The sequence below is a fragment of the Acinonyx jubatus genome, chromosome C2, assembly GCF_027475565.1.
Source record: "Acinonyx jubatus isolate Ajub_Pintada_27869175 chromosome C2, VMU_Ajub_asm_v1.0, whole genome shotgun sequence".
In the NCBI taxonomy this organism is placed as follows: Eukaryota; Metazoa; Chordata; class Mammalia; order Carnivora; family Felidae; genus Acinonyx; species Acinonyx jubatus.
Genome location: NC_069384.1, coordinates 109,972,521 through 109,992,456, shown reverse-complemented (window position 1 = coordinate 109,992,456; position 19,936 = coordinate 109,972,521). Strand labels below are relative to the sequence as shown.

The 19,936-nt window shown below is 37.7% G+C and overlaps 1 long non-coding RNA gene across 1 annotated transcript in view; it reads left to right on the top strand.

The window, feature by feature from the left end:
• The window catches only part of LOC128315271 (uncharacterized), a 225,339-nt gene that overhangs the window by 40,335 nt on the left and 165,068 nt on the right, over window positions 1-19,936 (top strand). The window lies entirely within an intron of this gene.

Below are 19,936 nucleotides of genomic sequence, written 5' to 3'. Positions count from 1 at the left end.
GAAATTAAATGTTTGCTAACTGCAGTGTTGAGCAAGTCTACTGAAATATGCTCTTGGTATGCCTTGGTTACCTGTGCTGCTTGGCCTGAAACAGCATTAGCCCAGTCCCAAGAAAGTATGTTGAAAAGAATAATCTGGGGGGTGCCTGTGTGGCTCAGTTGATGAAGCGACTGACTTGGCTTAGGTCATGATCTCACAGTTAGTGGGATTGAGCCCCATGTTGGTCTCTGTGCTGATGGCTGGGAGCCTGGAGCCTGCTTCGGATTCTGTGTCTCCCTCTCTCTCTGTCCCTCCCCTGCTCACACTGTCTCTGTCTCTCAAAAATAAATAAACATAAAAAAATAAAAAAAAAAAAAAAAGAAGAATGTGTCTTCACCTGTCCCCATGGGTAAGTGCATGGTTCAGGTTCAGAACGACCTGAACATTTGGCAACTTGCTCTGCACTGCATGGAGGATTCTCTCTGAGTAACTCATAATGCTGCTTCCACCCCAATCCCCAAGTCCCGTGTCATTTGTTCATAGATTTCTCTTTTACCACTCGCTCTTGGAGATGGAATTTGCAGAAAACAGCTAGGTGGGAAATGATGATGGTGGGAGACTGGGCAGGGAGGGAGGTAGGCAGGATATTAACTATGGCATGCCGCATTCTGAGAGCTAAATGTTTTCCCCATATGCTGTTCTGGGAGTAGCATCAGGGATAGCTCTGATGGTCTATTATAGCAAGTTTAAATAAAAAAAAAAACTTATGGAATAAATTGATCTTCTCCCCTCACTACCTCTGAAATCTCTCTTATCTTGTCTCTAACTTCTCTCTCCTTCACTCTGTTCCAGTTTCAACGATCCCTTAAAAATTCCATAGACCAACTAGTCATGCCTCTACCTCAAGGGACCTTGCATTTGCCTTGGCCTGTAATGCTCTTGCCACAGATAGCTGCACAACTCACCCATTTCCTTCATATCTGGACACATTTTTCACCTCTCAATGAGGCTGTCCCTAATGGCTCCACGGGGAGAGCCATATTATTCCTCTCTCTCTGCTGCGATTTTCTCTTCAGCATTTATCATCATCTGACATTCTAAATAAGTACGCACTTACTTTGTTTTCCATTTCCCACCCTGAGAAGTTAGGCTCCAGGGGGTAAGGGACCTTTTTAATTTACTGCTTTTTTTTTTCAGGGCCTAAATTTGTTCTTGGTTAATAGTTGATGTTTTGGAATGAATGAGTGAATCACTTTATATATTGGAGGACATAAAAAATAGGTTAGACTTCAGTCTAGTAGAATTGTATTAGATGCAACTTTTAAAAATGTGGAAATTAGATTAAGTGCTATACATATCAGCATGATAGCCAGCATTAAAGGAGTATATCTGAGAAGGAGTTTAGAACAGAATACAAGAAAATAGTGTTAACCCAACGTCACTGTACACATCTCATTGGTTGACAAATACTAAGTCTGGAGATCTCTTTCTTTACTGTAGAGCCAGTCATTATTTAAAAAACAAACAATATGGATCTGAGGCAAATCTCATAACAAAGAACAACAAATGTAATTTTTAGAGGTCAGTGAGAAAAATTTCTGAAATTATTTTACTTTAGGAACCAGAAGAAAATATAAATATTCATTATGTTTGACCTATATATGTATGTGAGTATATAATAAAAGGGGAGAATAAATATATAAGAGGAGAATAAGTTGTAATTAAAATATTATTATGGGATAAAAACAGGTAAAATAAAAATAAAAGGAAAAACATAAAACTGCACACTGGATAGATTAAATGTAACCTTGACATTGAGATATATCAAATGAGAGTTGAAAAAAATGTAAGTGCATCTACCAGAATATAACAAAAAAGGACAAAAGGAATGAAATATGAGGAAGAAGATGGTTGAACTGGATGGAGCAGGGAAAATGTAAGCATGTCCCTGAAGAATAATTTGCATAGTTAAAATGATGCTCAGACACAGAAAGCTGTCAGTAAAAGGTAGATGAATTTTCCTGTCAATTTTGTGTCAGAAGACAATGGAATCATCTATACAATTTTGATGGAAATATATTATGATCACCAAAATTAATATTCATTGCCAACAAGCTGAAGTTGAAGGCAAAAGTCACAGAAAGATCATTCCAGAAAATCTAAGAGAAACAAAATTATGATTTGCAGTCACATAGCTTATCAAGGTAGCAGATACATAATGAATATAAAAGTACCAATATGAAGTCTTTGGTGGTGTTATCAAGGAAACTTCAGACTGATTCTGTGGCAGAGGTCATGTCTTCATGACCTCATGCATCATGAGAAAGTAGAGGAATTTGGAATTTATCTTGTAGGACCGTGATACATAAGTATTTTTTTAAACTTGAAGTCATTTTTTTCCTTAGAATGAAAATTTAATGTAGTAAAGAGAATCTCCTATTTTTGCCCAGCGTGGGCCTTTGTAAAGTGTATTAACGTTGAATGTATCATAGCCAAATAATGACTTATTTAAAGGTAGGTGAGAATTTTTTTGTCCCAGGATTATAACAAAATACATAAAATCTCTTATTTCATCTCTTTCTGTATAGATAATCTTCGTTTTTATATTCCAAGTGTCATTTTGTTCTTCACCATTGAACTCTTAGCTAGATTAGGTCCAATAAGTAGTAAATTGGGACAAATTCGTGCCATTCCTAACACAGCTAGTGATTGATATCTGTAACAAAGTTAACATTAGGGTTATAAAACATATAGTAGTAGCACCTTTATTTTTATAAAATAATAGAAGAGCACATGAGAAAAGAATAAAAATAACAGAAAAAAGAAAAGATTCTTAAAATTCTTAAATCAGTACCCTAAACTTAAGGAGCTTAAGTTAGAATAGTAAACTAATCCCAAACCAAGAAGAAGGAAGGAGATAATAAAGATGTGAGCAGAAATCAACAAAACGGAAGAGAGTAAAAAAATAGAGAAATTCAATGAAAACAAAAGCTGATTCTTTGAAGAGATCAAGAAAACTGACAAACCATTGCTAGACCAAAAAAGTAAGAGCAAAGACTCAAATAATAAATCAGGAATGAAGGAGAGGCCATCACTAACAACTGTAGAGAATTCCAAATCAAAACAACTATAAGGAGGTATTATAAACAATTTATGCCAACAAAGTATATAATTTAGATAGAATGGATGAATTCCTAGAAGGACACACATTACCAAAACTGCAGCAAGAAGAAATGTAATGATTGAACATAAATGTAGAAGTTCAATTAGTTATTAATCTCTGTACAAAGAAAAACCCAGCCCCAGAAAGTTTCATTGGTGAATCTATAAATCAATTAAAGAAGAGATTATTCCAAACGCTTTCAGAAAATAGTGGAGGAGGAAATATTTTTCAACTAAATGTATGAGGTATGACTTTGATTTTGTACCCAATTCCAACCAGGGAGGGTGAGGGTTCCCATACTAGTTCCAAACTTTTGACATCAGCTAGGTGTCCTACAACTCAACTCAATTCTGACACTATCTACCTGGAGATAGCATTAAATGCCACAGTTTAAGGGATCAGTGCTATGTGGACTTTTATCTATTTATTGTTTTTCATCCATCCATCCACCCATCCATTCATTCATCCATATATTGATTACTATAATCAGAAAACATTTATTGACTATTATGGCCCAGCACCATTCTAGGCACTGGAAAATCAAAAGTGAAAACAATTTGTCAAGTACCATTCCCTGGTCAAGTCTAATATGAAGGTTTGAGGTCATTATTTATAGGAAGAAGTACATATCCTTTCATCATATTTATTTCCATCTTAATTTTTCTTTCTCTTATTTTTTGCCATATTCTAAAACGTATATTTATTCATCCTGATCCTTAAATCCTTTGTACCCATCCCTCATAGTATTTGATTATTATCTAGTTTACGTTAGTTCTATTGTCTCCATAACATCTAGTAGGACTTTTTTTTCCAGAACAGGTAAAGTATATTTGTCAAATTCTAAGTTCCTCATTACCATCTTTTTCACAGAGGAGGAATCAAGCTTGCATTGTCAACTACCAAAGTTGGTGATCCCTCCAGTAGGAAAACAAATATAGCAGCTTCCATACACATTCCTGGGACAAGACCTGTACACTGTGCCTAATGGTTACTGCTTGGGGTGTCTCCTTTCCATTGGCCTTGTTACTGACTCTATTCTTTTTCTTTTTAAGTTTATTTAGAGAGTGAATGAGTACATGAGCAGGGGAAGGGCAGAGAGAGAGGGAGAGAGACTGCCAAGCAACCTGCATCGAATCCAAGTTCAATCCCATGATCTGTGAGATCATGACCTGAGCTAAAATCAAGAGTTGGGTCACTTAAGTGACTGAGCCACCCAGGAACCCCACTCTGACTCCATTCTTGACCTCTCTCACTTCTCTGAGTTAGCTCATGGGGGCTTTGCCTGATTAAATCAATACAAAAGCATCTGTAATTGTCAACCATTAACACCAGTGGCTACTAGTCTAACCCAGCAACTGTCAGGATAATTAGAATGTTTAGAACAGTGTAAGTCCAAGACAGAAATAGTATCTTGTACCTTTTACTATCTTATTTGACAACAAACCTAAGTTCAAAAATAAAAACCAATTTTAGAAGTTGTTTCCCTCGGGGTGCCTGAGTGGCTCAGTCCATTAAGCGTCCAACTTCTGCTCAGGTTATGATCTCACAGTTTGTGGGTTCAAGCCCTGCGTCAGGCTCTGTGCTGACAGCTTGGATCCTAGAGCCTGCTTGGGATTCTGCGTCTCCCTCTTTCTCTGCCCATGGCCCGCTCACACTTTGCCTGTGTGTGTGTGTGTGTGTGTGTGTGTGTGTGTGTGTGTCCCTCTCAAAAATAAATATGAAAAATTTTGAAAATTGTTTCTCATTTTGAAGTTAATAAACTTAACTAGTTTATCAAAGGAAAGCTTAATTAGCTATAGAAAAACATGAATATTTTAACTAAAATTGTTTTTCTTTTAATATGTATATGGGGGTGTGTGAGACAATAGAAAATGTGTATATTGATCTCTGTCCCCTGTTTCTAGCACAGAACTCTTAAAATTATTAAAATTTCCTAAGAGATAAGAACACTAACAACATCTCTTGTAACATTTGTCTTTGACCCATCCTTGACACAGGGCTTCTAAAACCCTTGTAAATTCCTAAGCAGTAAGAGCACTAAGAGCATCTTTAATTCTACTAAGGTGACTCTGGGTGGGCTTAGAATTCTCCTGGAGGGGGCCGATCACCAGAAAGGTTAAGCCTTAAGTAGAAGCTTAGAATTGTCATCCCCAGCCCCATCCTCCAGAGAGGAGACAGGAGCTAGAAATGAATTTAGAAATTCACCATGCCTATTTGAGGAAGCTTCCAGAAAGTCCCAGTATGAATCTAAGAGGTTCCAGGTGGGTGAACGCATCCACACAGGGAAAGAGAAGCACCCCAACTCCATGGAGACAGAAGCTCTTGTGCTCCCCACCCTCTCAGACTTTGCCCTCTGTATCTCTTCATCTGACTCTTCATCTGTATTTTTTATCATTCTTTCATGGACTAGTAGACGTAAATAAGAATTTCCCTAGGTTCTGTGGGCCATTCTGGCAGATTAATTGAACTTGAGGAAGGGGTCACAGGAATGTTCAATTTGTGGACAAATTGGACAAAGTGTCAGTAACCTCGGGACCTATTACTTGCCATGGGCATCTGAAGCATGGTGGAAACAGTCTTGTGGGACTGAGCCCTTCACCTACGGTGTCTGACACCATCTCCAGGTAGTGTTAGAATTAAGTTAAACTATAGGACTCTCAGATGGTATGTAGGAGAATTGGTTGTTGTGAGGAAAAACCCCCACCCATGTGGAGACCACAAGTATCAAAAGTATAGTATTCTGTGTAAATGGTAAAGAAGACCTTTAGGAAAGGATGCAGAAGGAAAGGACACTGGGTTGTTTTTACAATACAGGGTGAGGTATGCTTACTTGCATATGAGAATATTCACTGGTATCTGAGGCACGCTCTTAGAAGCAGATGAGGGGACTAGGATTATTGACACTCTGTATTCACTAAGGATTAAATGGGAGGATGTAACTCAATTCTCATAACAACACTAAAATATATAAATTATTTTTCATGCACTTGGGAAGAGGAAATGGAAGTTCAAAGGTGATTAGAAATATATGCAGCATCACAGAATTATTAAGCAGCAAAGGAAAAATTTATTCTCAGACCTTTCCAGCAAATTTCTGTCTCCATCCCATTCTACCATCCCATATTTTACTTAAGAAATAATGCTTACAACTATAAGAACCCCTGAATTTATACTAAAAGCCCATCATGCATGGTAAATGTGGATACATTTTATTTCTACATTTCTTTATAAAATCTTATCAGTGAAAGAAGTTGGAGAAAAAGGTATGATTCATAAATTCAGTTACCTGTGTATTTTCTCTCAGAAGCACTAATAGATCATTTTCCCTCTTAGTGAATTTAACACACATACAATGCTTTTTGGATAATGGCACAATGGTTCTGCATCTTATAGGCTGTGATTTTGGGGGGAAAACTCATTTCACTCTTTTCAGGAAAAGAAACCGATTTAAAATTCTTTTTATTTTATTTTATTTATTTTTTAAAAAATACATCCAAATTAGGATATAGTGAAACAGTGATTTCAGGAGTAGATTCCTTAATTCCCCTTACCCATTTAGCCCATCCCCCCTCCCACAACCCCTCCAGCAACCCTCAGTTTGTTCTCCATTTTATGAGTCTCTTCTGTTTTGTCCCCCTCCCTGTTTTTATATTATTTTTATTTCCTTTCCCTTATGTTCATCTGTTTCGTCTCTTAAAGTCCTCATATGAGTGAAGTCATATGAGTTTTGTCTTTCTCTGACTAATTTCACTTAGCATAATCCCCTCCAGTTCCATCCATGTAGTTGCAAATGGCAAGATTTCATTCTGTTTGATTGCTGAGTAATACTCCATTGTATGTATGTATATATAATACATACACACACACACACACACATATATATATATATATATATATATACACACACATACACACGCACACCACATTTTCTTGATCCATTCATCCATTGATGGACATTTGGGCTCTTTCCATACTTTGGCTATTGTTGATAGTGCTGCTATAAACATGGGGGTGCATGTGTTGAAACAGCACACCTGTATTCCTTGGATAAATGCCTAGTAGTGCCATTGTTGGGTCATTGGGTAGTTCTATTTTTAGTTTTTTGAGGAACCTCCATACTGTTTTCCAGAGTGGCTGCACCAGCTTGCATTGCCCCCAACAATGCAAAAGAGATCTTCTTTCTCTGCATCCTCACCAACATCTGTTGTTGCCTGAGTTGTTGATGTTAGCCATTCTGACAGGTGTGAGGTGGTATCTCATTGTGGTTTTGATGTGTATTTCCCTGATGATGAGTGATGTGGAGCATTTTTTCATGTGTTTGTTGGCCATCTAGATGTCTTCTTTGGAGTAGTGTCTATTCATGTCTTTTGCCCATTTCTTAACTGGATTATTTGTTTTTTTGGGTGTTGAGTTTGGTAAGTTCTTTATAGATTTTGGATACTAAATCAGTATTGGATACTGATTCAGTATTTGGGTACTAAATAGTATCTGGGATTGTGTTTGGATACTAAATAGTATCTGGGATAGTATTGGATACTAAATCAGTATCTGGGATTGTGATGCCTCCTGCTTTGGTTTTCTTTTTCAAGATTGCTTTGGCATTTTGGAGTCTTTTTCTGGTTCCATACAAATTTTAGGATTATTTGTTCTAGCTCTGTGAAGAATGCTGGTGTTACTTTGATAGGGATTGCATTGAATATGTAGATTGCTTTGGGTAGTATTGACATTTAACAATACTTGTTCTTCCTATCCAGGGGCATGGAAACTTTTTCTTTTTTTTTTTTTTTTTTTTTTGTCTTCTTCAATTTCTTTCATAAGCTTTCTATAGTTGTCAGTGTATAGATTTTTCACCTCTTTGGTGAGATTTGTTTCTAGGTATTTTATGGTTTTTTGTGCAACTGTAAATGGGATCGATTCCTTGATTTCTCTTTCTGTTGCGTCATTGTTGGTGTATAGGAATGCAACTGATTTCTGTGCATTGATTTTATATCCTGCAACTTTGCTGAATTCATGAATCAGTTCTAGCAGTTTTTTGGTGGAATTTTTTGGGTTTTCCGTACAGAGTATCATGTCATCTGCGAAGTGTGTAAGTTTGACCTCCTCCTGGCTGATTTGGATGCCTTTTATTTCTTTCTGTTGTCTGATTGCAGAGGCTAAGACTTCCAATCCTATGTTGAATAACAGTGGTGAGAGTGGACATCCCTGTCTTGTTCCTGACCGTAGGGGGAAAGCTTTCAGTTTTTCTCCATTGATATTAGTGTTGGGTCGTTCATATGTGGCTTTTATGAGCTTGAGGTATGATCCTTCTATCCCTACTTACTTGAGGGTTTTTATCAAGAAAGGATGCTGTATTTTGTCAAATGCTTTCTCTGCATCTAATGAGAGGATCATATGGTTCTTGTCCTTTCTTTTATTGATGGGATGAATCACATTAATTGTTTTTTGGATATCAAACCAGCCCTGCATCCCAGGTATAAATCCCACTTGGTTGTGGTGAATAATTTTTTTTAATGTATTATTGGATCTGGTTGGCTAATATTTTGTTGAGGACTTTTGCATCCATGTTGATCAGGGAAATTGGTCTATAGTTCTCCTTTTTAGTGGGGTCTCTGTCTGGTTTTGGAATCAAGGTAATTCTGGCTTCATAGAAAGAGTTGGGGAGTTTTCCTTCCATTTCTATTTTTTGGAACAGCTTCAAGAGAATAGTTGTTAACTCTTCCTTAAATGTTTGGTAGAATTCCCTGGGAAAGCCATCTGGCCCTGGACTCTTGTTTTTGGCAGATTTTTGATTACTAATTCAATTTCCTTACTGGTGATGGGTCTGTTCAAATTTTCTATTTCTTCCTGTTTCAGTTTGGTAGTGTATATGTTTTTAGGAATTTGTCCATTTCTTCCAGATTACCCATTTTATTGGCCTATGATTGGTAATAATCTCTTGTTTTTATTTCTGCTGTGTTGGTTGTGATCTCTTCTCTTTCGTTCTTGATTTTATTTATTTGGGTCCTTTCCTTTCTCTTCTTGACCAAGCTGGCTAGTGGTTTATCAATTTTGTTAATTCTTTCAAAGAACCAGCTTCTGGTTTCATTTATCTGTTCTACTGTTTTTGTTTTGTTTTGTTTTGTTTTTTTTTGGTTTTGATAGCATTAATTTCTGCTCTAATCTTTATTATTTCCCGTCTTCTGCTGGTTTTGGGTTGTATTTGCTGTTCTTTTTCCAGCTCCTTAAGGCGTAAGGTTAGGTTGTGTATCTGAGATCTTTCTTCCTTCTTTAGGAAGGCATGGATTGCTATATACTCTCCTCTTACGACTGCCTTTGCTGCCTCCCAGAGGTTTTGGGTTGTGGTGTTATCATTTTCATTGGCTTCCATACACTTTTTAATTTCCTCTTTAACTTCTTGGTTATCCCATTCATTCTTTAGTAGGATGTTCTTCAGTCTCCAAGTATGTGTTACCTTTCCAAATTTTTTCTTGTGGTTGATTTTGAGTTTCATAGTGTTGTGGTCTGAAAATATGCATGGTATGATCTCTTTCTTTTTGTAGTTACTTAGGGCTGATTTGTGTCCCAGTATATGGTCTATTCTGGAGAACGTTCCATGTGCACTGGAGAAGAATGTATATTCTGCTGCTTTAGGATGATGTGTTCTGAATATATCTGTTAAGTCCATCTGGTTCTGTGTCATTCAAATCCATTGTTTCCTTGTTGATTTTTTGATTAGATGATCTGTACATTGCTGTGAGGGGGGTGTTGAAGCCTCCTATTATGGTATTACTATAGATGACTTTCTTTATGTTTGTGATTAATTGATTTATATATTTGGGTGCTCTCATATTTGGCACATAAATGTTTACAATTGTTAGATCTTCTTGGTGGATAGATCCCTTGATTATGATACAATGCCCTCCTGCATCCCTTGATACAGTCTTTATTTTAAAGTCTAAATTGTCTGATACAAGATGGTTCTTCATCCCCTTATTTTCATTCTGAAGGTGTCTTTAGGTCTAAAGTGGGTCCCTTGTAAACAGCATATAGATGGATCTTGTTTTCTTATCCATTCTGTTACCCTATGTCTTTTGATTGGAGCATTGAGTCCATTGACATTTAGAGTGAGTACTGAAAGATATGAATTTATTGCTGAAAGATACGAATTTATGCTTGTAGAGTTGGAGTTTCTGGTGATGTTCTCTGGTCCTTTATAATCTTTTGTTGCTTTTGGTGTTTGTTTGTTTGTTTATCTTTCTTTTCTCCCCTCAGAAAACCCTCCTTAAAGTTTCTTGCAGGGCTGGTTTGGTGGTCACAAACTCCTTTAATTTTTGTTAGGGAAACTTTTTATCTCTGCTTCTATTTTGAATGACAGCCTTGCTGGATAAAGAATTCTTGGCTGCATATTTTTCTGATTCATCACACTGAATATATCCCACCGCTCCCTTCTGGCCTGCCAAGTGTCTGTGGATGGGTCTGCTGCAAACCTGATCTGTCTTCCCTTGTAGGTTAGGGCCTTTTTTTCCCTTGCTGCTTTCATGATTCTCTCTTTGCCTGAGTATTTTGTGAATTTGACTATGATATGCCTTGTTGATGGTTGGTTTTTGTTGAATCTAATGGGGGCCCTCTGTGCTTCCTGGATTTTGATGTCTGTGTCTTTCCCCAGGTTCAGAAAGTTTTCCACTATGATTTGCTCACATAACCCTTCTACCCCTATTTCTCTCTCTTCCTCTTCTGAGACCGCTATGATTCTGTTGTTGGTTTTTAATGAGTCACTGCTTTCTCTAATTCTAAAATCGTGCTCTTTTGCCTTAATCTCCCTCTTTTTTGTGCTTCGTTATTGTCTCTAAGTTTGTTCTCTATATCGCAGATTCTCTGTTCTGCCTTGTCCATCCTTGCTGCCGCTGCATCCATCCATGATTGCAGCTCAGTTATAGCATTTTTAATTTCATTCTGGCTCTTTTTTACTTCTTTTGTCTCTGCAGAAAGGGATTCCAATCTATTATCGACTCCGGCTAGTTTTCTTATTACTGTGATTCTAAATTCTGGTTCAGACATCTTGCTTGTATGTATGTTGGTTAAATCCCTGGCTGTCATTTCTTTGTGCTCTTTCTTTTGGGGTGAATTCCTTCGTTTTGTCCTTTTGAAATGAGAAAAGTAATTGAGGTAGAAAAATGGAAATAAAAAAATAAAATTGAAAAGTATTGAAATTAAAAATTAAAACACACACACACACAAATCCAATAGATTATGCTAGATCCTAGGTGTGTTTTGGTCTGGGTATTGAAAGTGGTTTGACAGATTAGAGGAAAAAAGGGGGAGGAAGGAAATAATTTGAGAATTTGAAAAAATGAATACTGATGTAGACTAAAATGAGATGATTGGGGTAAAATAGAATTTGAAAAAAATATACACAAAAGTAAATAATGTAGAAAAAAATTAAAGAAAAATATTTTTAATAAAAAGTAAAAATAAATATCAATTTTTTCATTTTCTGTATTTAAGAAAAAAGAAAAATGAAAAAGAGATAGAGATAAAAAAGAAAAAAATCATTTGAAAATTTGGAAAAGTGATTATACTCTAGTAGACTAAAATAAAATGATGGAAGTAAAATAGAATTTGAAAACATTTACACAAAAGTAAAAAGTATAGTAATAAAAATTAAAGAGATTTTTAATAAGAATTGAAAAAATGAATCTTTTCTTTTTCTGTATTCAAAAAAAAGAATGGTAAAAGAGAAAAAGGAAAAAGAAAAAGAAAAAAATAGAAAATTGAATAGATGAACCTGTTAACAGATTGAAGTAGGACTGAAATTGCTTCGTTTTCCCCTAGAGGTCAGTCCATGTAGCTCTTTATAGTCCATAAATTAAGCCAACAGTGACACTCATGTTCTTGAAGAGCGAAGTTGGCCCAGTTGGGCGGGGCTCAGTGTAACAGCTCTGCTCTCCACTAGGTGGTGTTGCTAGCCTACTGGGGTGGATTGTTGCAGGGCTTGTAACTGTATGTGCGCATGCGCAGGAGCAATGAAAATGGCGCCACCCAGCTACCCAGTCTGTTCTTCTGGATCAGCAGTCATGCACCTGTCCTCTGTCTTCAGCTCTCATCCACTCCCCACTTCTTCACTCTCCATGACCAGGCCCCAGGCAGCACCTCTCTCCCAAGCCTTGTCTAAGATGAGGCTGTTTTGCCCTGCCCCCTACTTCCAAAGAACTGCGGCTTTGACCCATTCCGCCCCTCTGCAGGAGGGTCTCACTGAGCAATGGCCAAATATCAGCTGCACCCAGGTATACCCGCTGGGCCCTGTTGTTGCCAGTGCCCCAAGTCTGCGGCCAGGTGCCAGCACGTCCCAGAAAATGTTCACGAGACAGTGTAGCAGCAGCGTCTCAGGGATTATGGAAAATCACAACACACATCTGGCACCAGGCTTCACCCTTAATGACCTTGTTCCAGCACCAGAGAATGTGGCTGCCTTCTGGGGTCTGCTGGGAACCAGGTGGCTTCAACAGTCTCTACCAAATGTCCTTCCAGCAGTGGAACCACTTTTTCCCTTGTGTCCCAAGAACCTCCTGGACCCCACTCTGTTCCTGGGGATTTGCCTTTCCCACCAAAGCACTCCCAGGTATAGAGCGGCGGAGTTACAGCCTCTGTGCTCCCTTTGTTTACAGGGGAGTCTTAATGGAATTTAAACCCTCTCCTTTCTCCTTTCTTCCTTTTTGGTTTAGTCCCTGTGGCTGTTTCCAATTTTCTACTTTATCTCCAGCTGCTTTTCGGGAGCGGTGCTTTTCACATATTCTCCCCCCTTCCCCAGTCTCTGTTCTCTCTCCACCCACAAAAGCAGTTCTCACCCTTTTGGGGCTTCTTGCTCCCTAAGTTCAGCTCTCCATACCACGTACCTGGTGAATTCTGTGGTTCAGATTGTGCAGATTGTTGTGTTAATCCTCCAATCAGTTTTCTAGGTGTGTAGGATGGTTCAGTGTTGGTCTGGTTGTATTTTATGGATGCTAGACACACAAAAAACTTCCATGCTCATCCACCATCTTGGCTACTCCCTAAAATTCTTTTTACTTCATTTTTTAGAGATTCTTGTATAATTAAAATCTTTATTCCTACATTTTGTAGACTCATCTTGGGGGAAATACTCATTTCACTATTTTCAGGGAAAGAAACAGATGTAAAATTCTTTTTACTCCATTTTTTAGAGATTCTTGTATAATTAAAAAAATCTTCCTTCATTTCCCTAAATCATTGCTTACGTTTTAATTTCAATGTCTTGTTGACTTTTGCAATCCACGAAATACAAGAATCTGCTGAAAAACTGACCAACAAAATGTAGAATTACTGGCAATAATATTTTGATTCATTTTGTTATAACAAAGATTTCATTTATGCTTATTGTTGCTCACCTCCACAAAAATCAGTCAAAAAGAAGTCAGGTGATCCTGTTTATTTTGATAAAAACATATCTGTAACTTTAAAATGTCAGCTGTATCACTGAGTGGTCATACTTGGTTGAGTGTGGGTGTTGGAATGCCAAGAAACACAACACTCTGAAAACAATTGGAAAATGTCATGAAAAATTTTAAAGGCAAATGAAATGGCACCTGTGCACAACCAAGTGAGGATAAAGATTCTCGGAGCCTCTCAACTGTCCCAGTATAGCTTCCCTCTATACTTGCCCCGCTAAAGTTACAGAGCTTGGTGTGAAGGCAGAACCAAAGCTGACTCGTTAGCTGCTCTGATTGCTGCCTTTGGAGACAGAAAAAGTTAAGAGCCTAATCATTCTCCCTTTTAAAATGTAAGCAAGGGGGCCCCTAGCTGGTGCCTAGGTGGCTCAGTCTGTTATGTCTCTGACTCCTGATTTTGGCTCAGGTCATGATTTCACAATTCTTGAGTTCTAGTCCACGATGGGCTCTGTGCTGATAGCACAGAGCTTGCTTTGGGATTCTCTGTCTTCCCCTCCCCCACTCACACTCCCTGAGCTCACTCACTCTCTCTCTAAAATAAATAAACAAACATTAAATAAACAAAATGCAAGTCAGATCCTGAATCCCAATCCCCCTTACCTTATTAGAATGCAAACCCGAGTTCCCCATGACTTTGCAGGTGGGTACCTCTCAGACATCATCTCTTATCCCTTTCCCACCTCCCACTATAGCTTCCACAATTCTCAAACATAACAGGTAGGTCCCGTCTCAATGACTTTGCAGTTGCTATATCCAGTGCCTGGAATTCTTTTCCTTAGATACAGCTTCTTAGTTTGCTTCCTAAATATCCTCAGTTCTCTGTGTCACCTTATTAGAGAGTTATTTCTTGAACATACAGTTTAAAATAGGATCTTCTTGCTCTCCATCACTGTTAGGTTCCCTTGCATTATTTTTATTAATAACCTTAATCAGCACTTGCATAGGATATATTATTTGCTTATTGTCTCTCTCTACCAGAATTGAAAGCTCCAGGGGAGTGGGGACTTTTTATTATGGTTTTTCCCAGAACTCTGCCCCTGGCATGCCATAGGATCTCAAAAGCCTAAAGGAATAATTAAACGAAATCAAGGCATTTCTTTTTTACTTCAAATATCCAAAGTGATCAACAGAATGGCTTTACTGCTTAAGGACCAGGAAATGGAGGTGAAGGATAACAAGGTCAGTGAAGGAAAAACTTAGGAGAGCATCTCAGAAAGAGGAGACATCAGACAGAACCTGTGACTTGGGTTCACGCAGAAAGAATAAACTTGGCAGGTACGCTATGATCACTGTTAGTTTTCAACTTGGTGGCCAATTTTTTTCATTTACTTGTATTGGCCCCCTGTTTCCTCTTTTGGAAAGATTTAAGCTTTGTAATCCTGAAATTAAACCGATACCATCTCATTCTTAAATAGAAGCACCCTCAACAGGCTTTGATTAGCTCTGGAAACCCCTATTTAGAAAAGTATTTTTGTGTGCTATTTTTTAATAAAGCACATGTAATGGCTTTTAACTTTTTAATATAGAAAATGCTTAGTGGAATAGATCTAGAACAATCTGTTCAGGAAAAAGAAATGATAAGCTAGCTAAGAATAATAATGCAAAAGATAGAATGTGGCGATAGCATGCTATTATTTGCTTAAGGATCTCTGAAAATCATACTTCCTTCATTTTTTTGTCAAACCAAAAATATGCCTACCATTATCAGTAACTGCTTATCTCTATCTTGTATGTTTTTATGAGTAAGAGATCTACCTTCTGACTTGCTGTTCTATTTACATTGTGCTGAACTTACGGTTTTCAATCTTCCTTTACAGAAACAAAGAGAGTACTGGTATAGATTTCTGCTTTTAGGTTTTTATCTTTTAAGGCCGAGGTACATACATATACACAATGAATTAGTTTTCTCATAAAATGTAATATGTATTTCATGTTCAAGCTTGTTCCTTGTTCTTGAACATTTTATACACTATCTTAAATGTATAGGTTATCAGGAGCTTGATAAAAAAAGTGACAAATTTTCCTGAGGTAAACGAATGTCATAGACCTATGTATTAATTTCCATAATTTAAACTACATATATCTGGACCTCCTCACTTTGGTTCACTGGATTCTATTTTGCAGTATCATGATTGAAATGAGCTTTATTTCCATCATGATTCACCACCATGAGGACATTTAAGGGCAAATCTTATTTCTGATTTCTCTGTAAGGCATGATAATACAGAGTGAATTACAATCGATTGAATTCTAAACATAAAACACACACAACAGATATGTTTAGTTTTCAGATGCGCACAAATTCACTATGCTTAGAGTTCAATGCCATTTTTTTTAAATTTTTTTTTTTCCAACGTTTATTTATTTTTGGGACAGAGAGAGACAGAGCATGAACGGGGGAGGGGCAGAGAGAGAGGGAGACACAGAATTGGAACCAGGCTCCAGGCTCTGAGCCATCAGCCCAGAGCCTGACGCGGGGCTCGAACTCCCGGACCGCGAGATCGTGACCTGGCTGAAGTCGGACGCTTAACCGACTGCGCCACCCAGGCGCCCCGAGTTCAATGCCATTTTAATGTTTTCTTTTAAATGAAAAAATTACAGTCTTTGAATTTTTCAACACTAGATATGTTGGTAATGTCCTGGTCACTTCTGTCTCCAATCAACTTTTATTGTATGACTTGTCCTTACTGTAAGGAAATAATTTATCTTTGCAACCACAGTATTTAAGCTACAGCCTGAACACAGATTGGATATTTGGTGATCCTGCTTGAGCTCTGTTTTGCTAATTGAATAATTTCCTTATTATTACAAAACTCAGTCTGTTTCATGAGAAGGGGGTATATTTCTATATCTGTTAAGTGAGAAAGCATTAAAAAAATCAAACTTAGCCCTGATGTTGAAATTCTTTCTAATTAAGGAAAAAGAAATGACCTTTGTTATAAATGTTCTTAGTTATTATTTTTTTTTAACTCAAGTTCTTGACTGGAATTAAGTGCATTTTAAAATAGTAATAGAGTAAAAAGACATAGAATGGACATTAAGTAATTCTATTAAATCTAGCTACCTTTATCACCTAACGCTTTTAAATAGCTTTCCTCTGGCCAGAAACAAGAGAAAATTATTCAATTTTGTTCCCATTTTTTTCCTAGGGAGAAATTTCTTCTAGAGTAGAAAATACTACATAGATAATGTGTCCTAGAGCATTCAGTAACAATTATTTGTGTGCCCAGCTTAATAGTCAGTTCTAATGCCCAGCTCTCTTTTCCCTTTCCAGTTGTTCAGATATATCTCATCAATTTTACCTCAAAACAGGTATAATATTAATAGATTCAATTAATTAGCATTTATTGTACCCTACAAGGGACCCCCCCCATAAGGCAGATGCTATTATATCTCCTTTTTCTACAGAAGAAAATTAAACTTCAAAAGATAAAAATATGAGGGTGAGTGGAGTAAGCAAAATTTTAACATGGATCTGTCTTATTCTAAGCCTACAATTAACCGCTTGTTATTTATTACTTAGGGAAAGGAAGTCATATGTATTGATTCCCTTACTTAGTGTCACATATTATGCAAGGTAGATTATGCTGTTATTTATTCCTCAACATAGAACCACCTATGAATATTTGATAGAGCTATTGTACAGAGGGGCAGTCTGTGTTCCAGGAATCTGAATTCTCCTCCCTTAACTATACATGCAATCTTAGGAAACACATGTAGCCCCTTCAGGAATCCATTATTCTCTAAAATATGATACAGTCTCTATCCATGAAACTTAAAATATCTAGGAAATTCCTCAGCAGTTACTGCCTTAGCACCTAAAGGTCTCCTTCATAATCCAGCTCCTTTGTCTTGTGCAGGTTCCCTGGGTGGGAACGAAACAGAATTGACAATTACATCTTTTCCCCAACCCCAGTGTCAGTCTCTGATTTTGGTAAAACACCACCAAACCCCCCTCCCCTTAACTTCAGGGCTCTGGGGAATACACCCGTGTGTGTGTGTGTGTGTGTGTGTGTGTGTGTGTGTGTGTGTGTATGCATACACACACACACACACACACATATGGATCCTTCCTCTATAAAAGTTTCAGATGCACGTTCAATATAATATCCAGGTTAACTTCCAGCTTTTGTTACTAGTTCTATGCTTGATTCTCTAGAGACACCCAGACGCTTCAACTGAGGTAGTTTATTTTTGAAGTGGATATTGGCAATGACATCTTCTTAAAGAAGTGTCCTTGTGTGTGAACCCCCAGCTGAAGAAACAAAATGAAGAAAAGGGATTAAGAAAATCTGGAAGCTCAACGTCCCTAAAGGCAAATTTGCAGAAATGTCTGTTAAGAGAGAACAAAATCACAACAGGTTTATACTCAATAGCTTTGCTTTCTTTTTCTGCTTCTGTGAGGCAGAAGGCATGATTTAGCAGAGCCAGGAAGAGGGAACTTAAAGTAAATATTTCATCTTGCTCTTTGCAGAGAAGTCTTCCTGTGGTGTAGGAGGGATGATAGGAAGAGGAGAAGCCAAGAATGACATCCAAGATTGACCTTCATGCCTAGCTGTGCAGAATTCTAGGAATATTTCAGGGCATGTTCACAGGTACAAGAAAGGACATAAGAGGAAAGAGAAAGGCTGGAAATGGAATAAAAGGTAGAACAAATGGAACTGTGAAGAAAAGAAAACCCTTAGAAATTATAGACAATGTAGAGAGCCTAAGAGAAGTTAAAGTTGGTTAAACGGGGGTTCTGTTTTCCACTCGGGGAAGGAGGGAGGGGCGTGGAGTTATAAAGAGGAGTTCTGATTCCACCGGCAGTAGTTACAAATTTAGGAAAGTTTTGCTTGTGAATCTGGAGGTGAGGAGTTGGAGGTGGCAAGGCAAGCTGTGTCCGGTGGTCCAAGTAATGTTACCGAGACATCGAGGCCACCTGGTGGCCAACTTTCATTCTAACTGGTTCCTGTTTCAGGGGGAGAGTTCCAATAGCTTGTCTTTGTTGTTTTATAATAAAGACCTGAAGAAATGAGGTCACTGCCATTGCCTTCCCTGACAACCTCCCATTTATGCTCTCTTCCAAGGCTCCTTTATGGGGAGGGGCGGTGCTTGTCTCAGTTAGGTACTTGTCTCTCACAGAGGAGAATAGAAAATCTCTTCATGAGGATGGCATTTGGTACTTTCAGTTATATATTATAGGATTATTCCTGTTTATAATGGATCAGCTCATCTTTAAGTTTTTAATTTGCCTATTTGATTTGCAACCCCAGATGGAGTTAAGCACTCAGTTTTTCTTAAAAGACATTCAACAACCACGTGGCAGAACTTCACTTTTTTCCCTTCGCAGTATGATTTGACAATATGTTTTCTCATGACTACTCGGTGCTAAAGGAGTCAGGCAAGTGACTCTGTGTCCCAACACTGAAGAAATTTTACTTTGAGAGAAATGGAAAGAGAAGGTAGAGAAAAAGCGTAAAAGAGAACTCCTTGCAACTCAGATCTTTATTGCCTTGCTCTCCAAACCTTGGGATTCAACAAGGCTTGGATTCACAGAGCTGCTGATAGTATATAACAAGCTATGTCTTTATACTTCCTCCATGCCTTCACGTTGTTACCGGGTAAATTCACCATGGTTAGTGGAAAAGTTTGGGACAACTAAGTTGATCTCAAATAACCAACAGTACGCTCATTCCTTAAAGCACTGGGAGTCAGAGGTACAGAACTAGGTTAAACTGATGTAGTCACAGGGTCTGAAGGCACACTCAGTTCTTTTCCTCTGTGATAACTGGCTCATCCAACTAATTCATAAAGACAGGATCTGCCTCCTGAATTCTGACCCTCCAACACAATCACAGCATAAGAAGATAGAAAATATATATGAATTTTTATTGAACTTCTGCTTGCTTCTGTCAAAATGTCCCTCTTACGTTAAACTTTGTTTTTATATTTAATAGCTCTATTTGAAGAGTGCTTCATGGGCCCCTTTTTCCCCCTTAATAAATGGAAGAAGTGTGTAATTGTCAAGAGAAAAGAAAAGTATAGATGAAGAAGAGATACATAGGATTGGGCTCTCATCCATATATCCCTGATTGAAGTCGATAGTGCCATTAATGTGTTACTGTTGATTTCTAGATATAGCCAGTTATCAATTCAAATATGAAAGGACCCATGCAAAGGGCAATAGTATGAATATATCTTTGGTAGACAGCATTTCCAAAGAGATGAAAAGTAGTGTTGCAGCATACAAAAAAGTTTTGAGTATTTGAACTCTTCTGCTTTCTTATCTAGTCCTTCTGCAGTATAAGGGAGGCCCCACTTCATAAATTTTACATTATTGGTTTTTTATGTCTAGTATGATTTGCTTAAT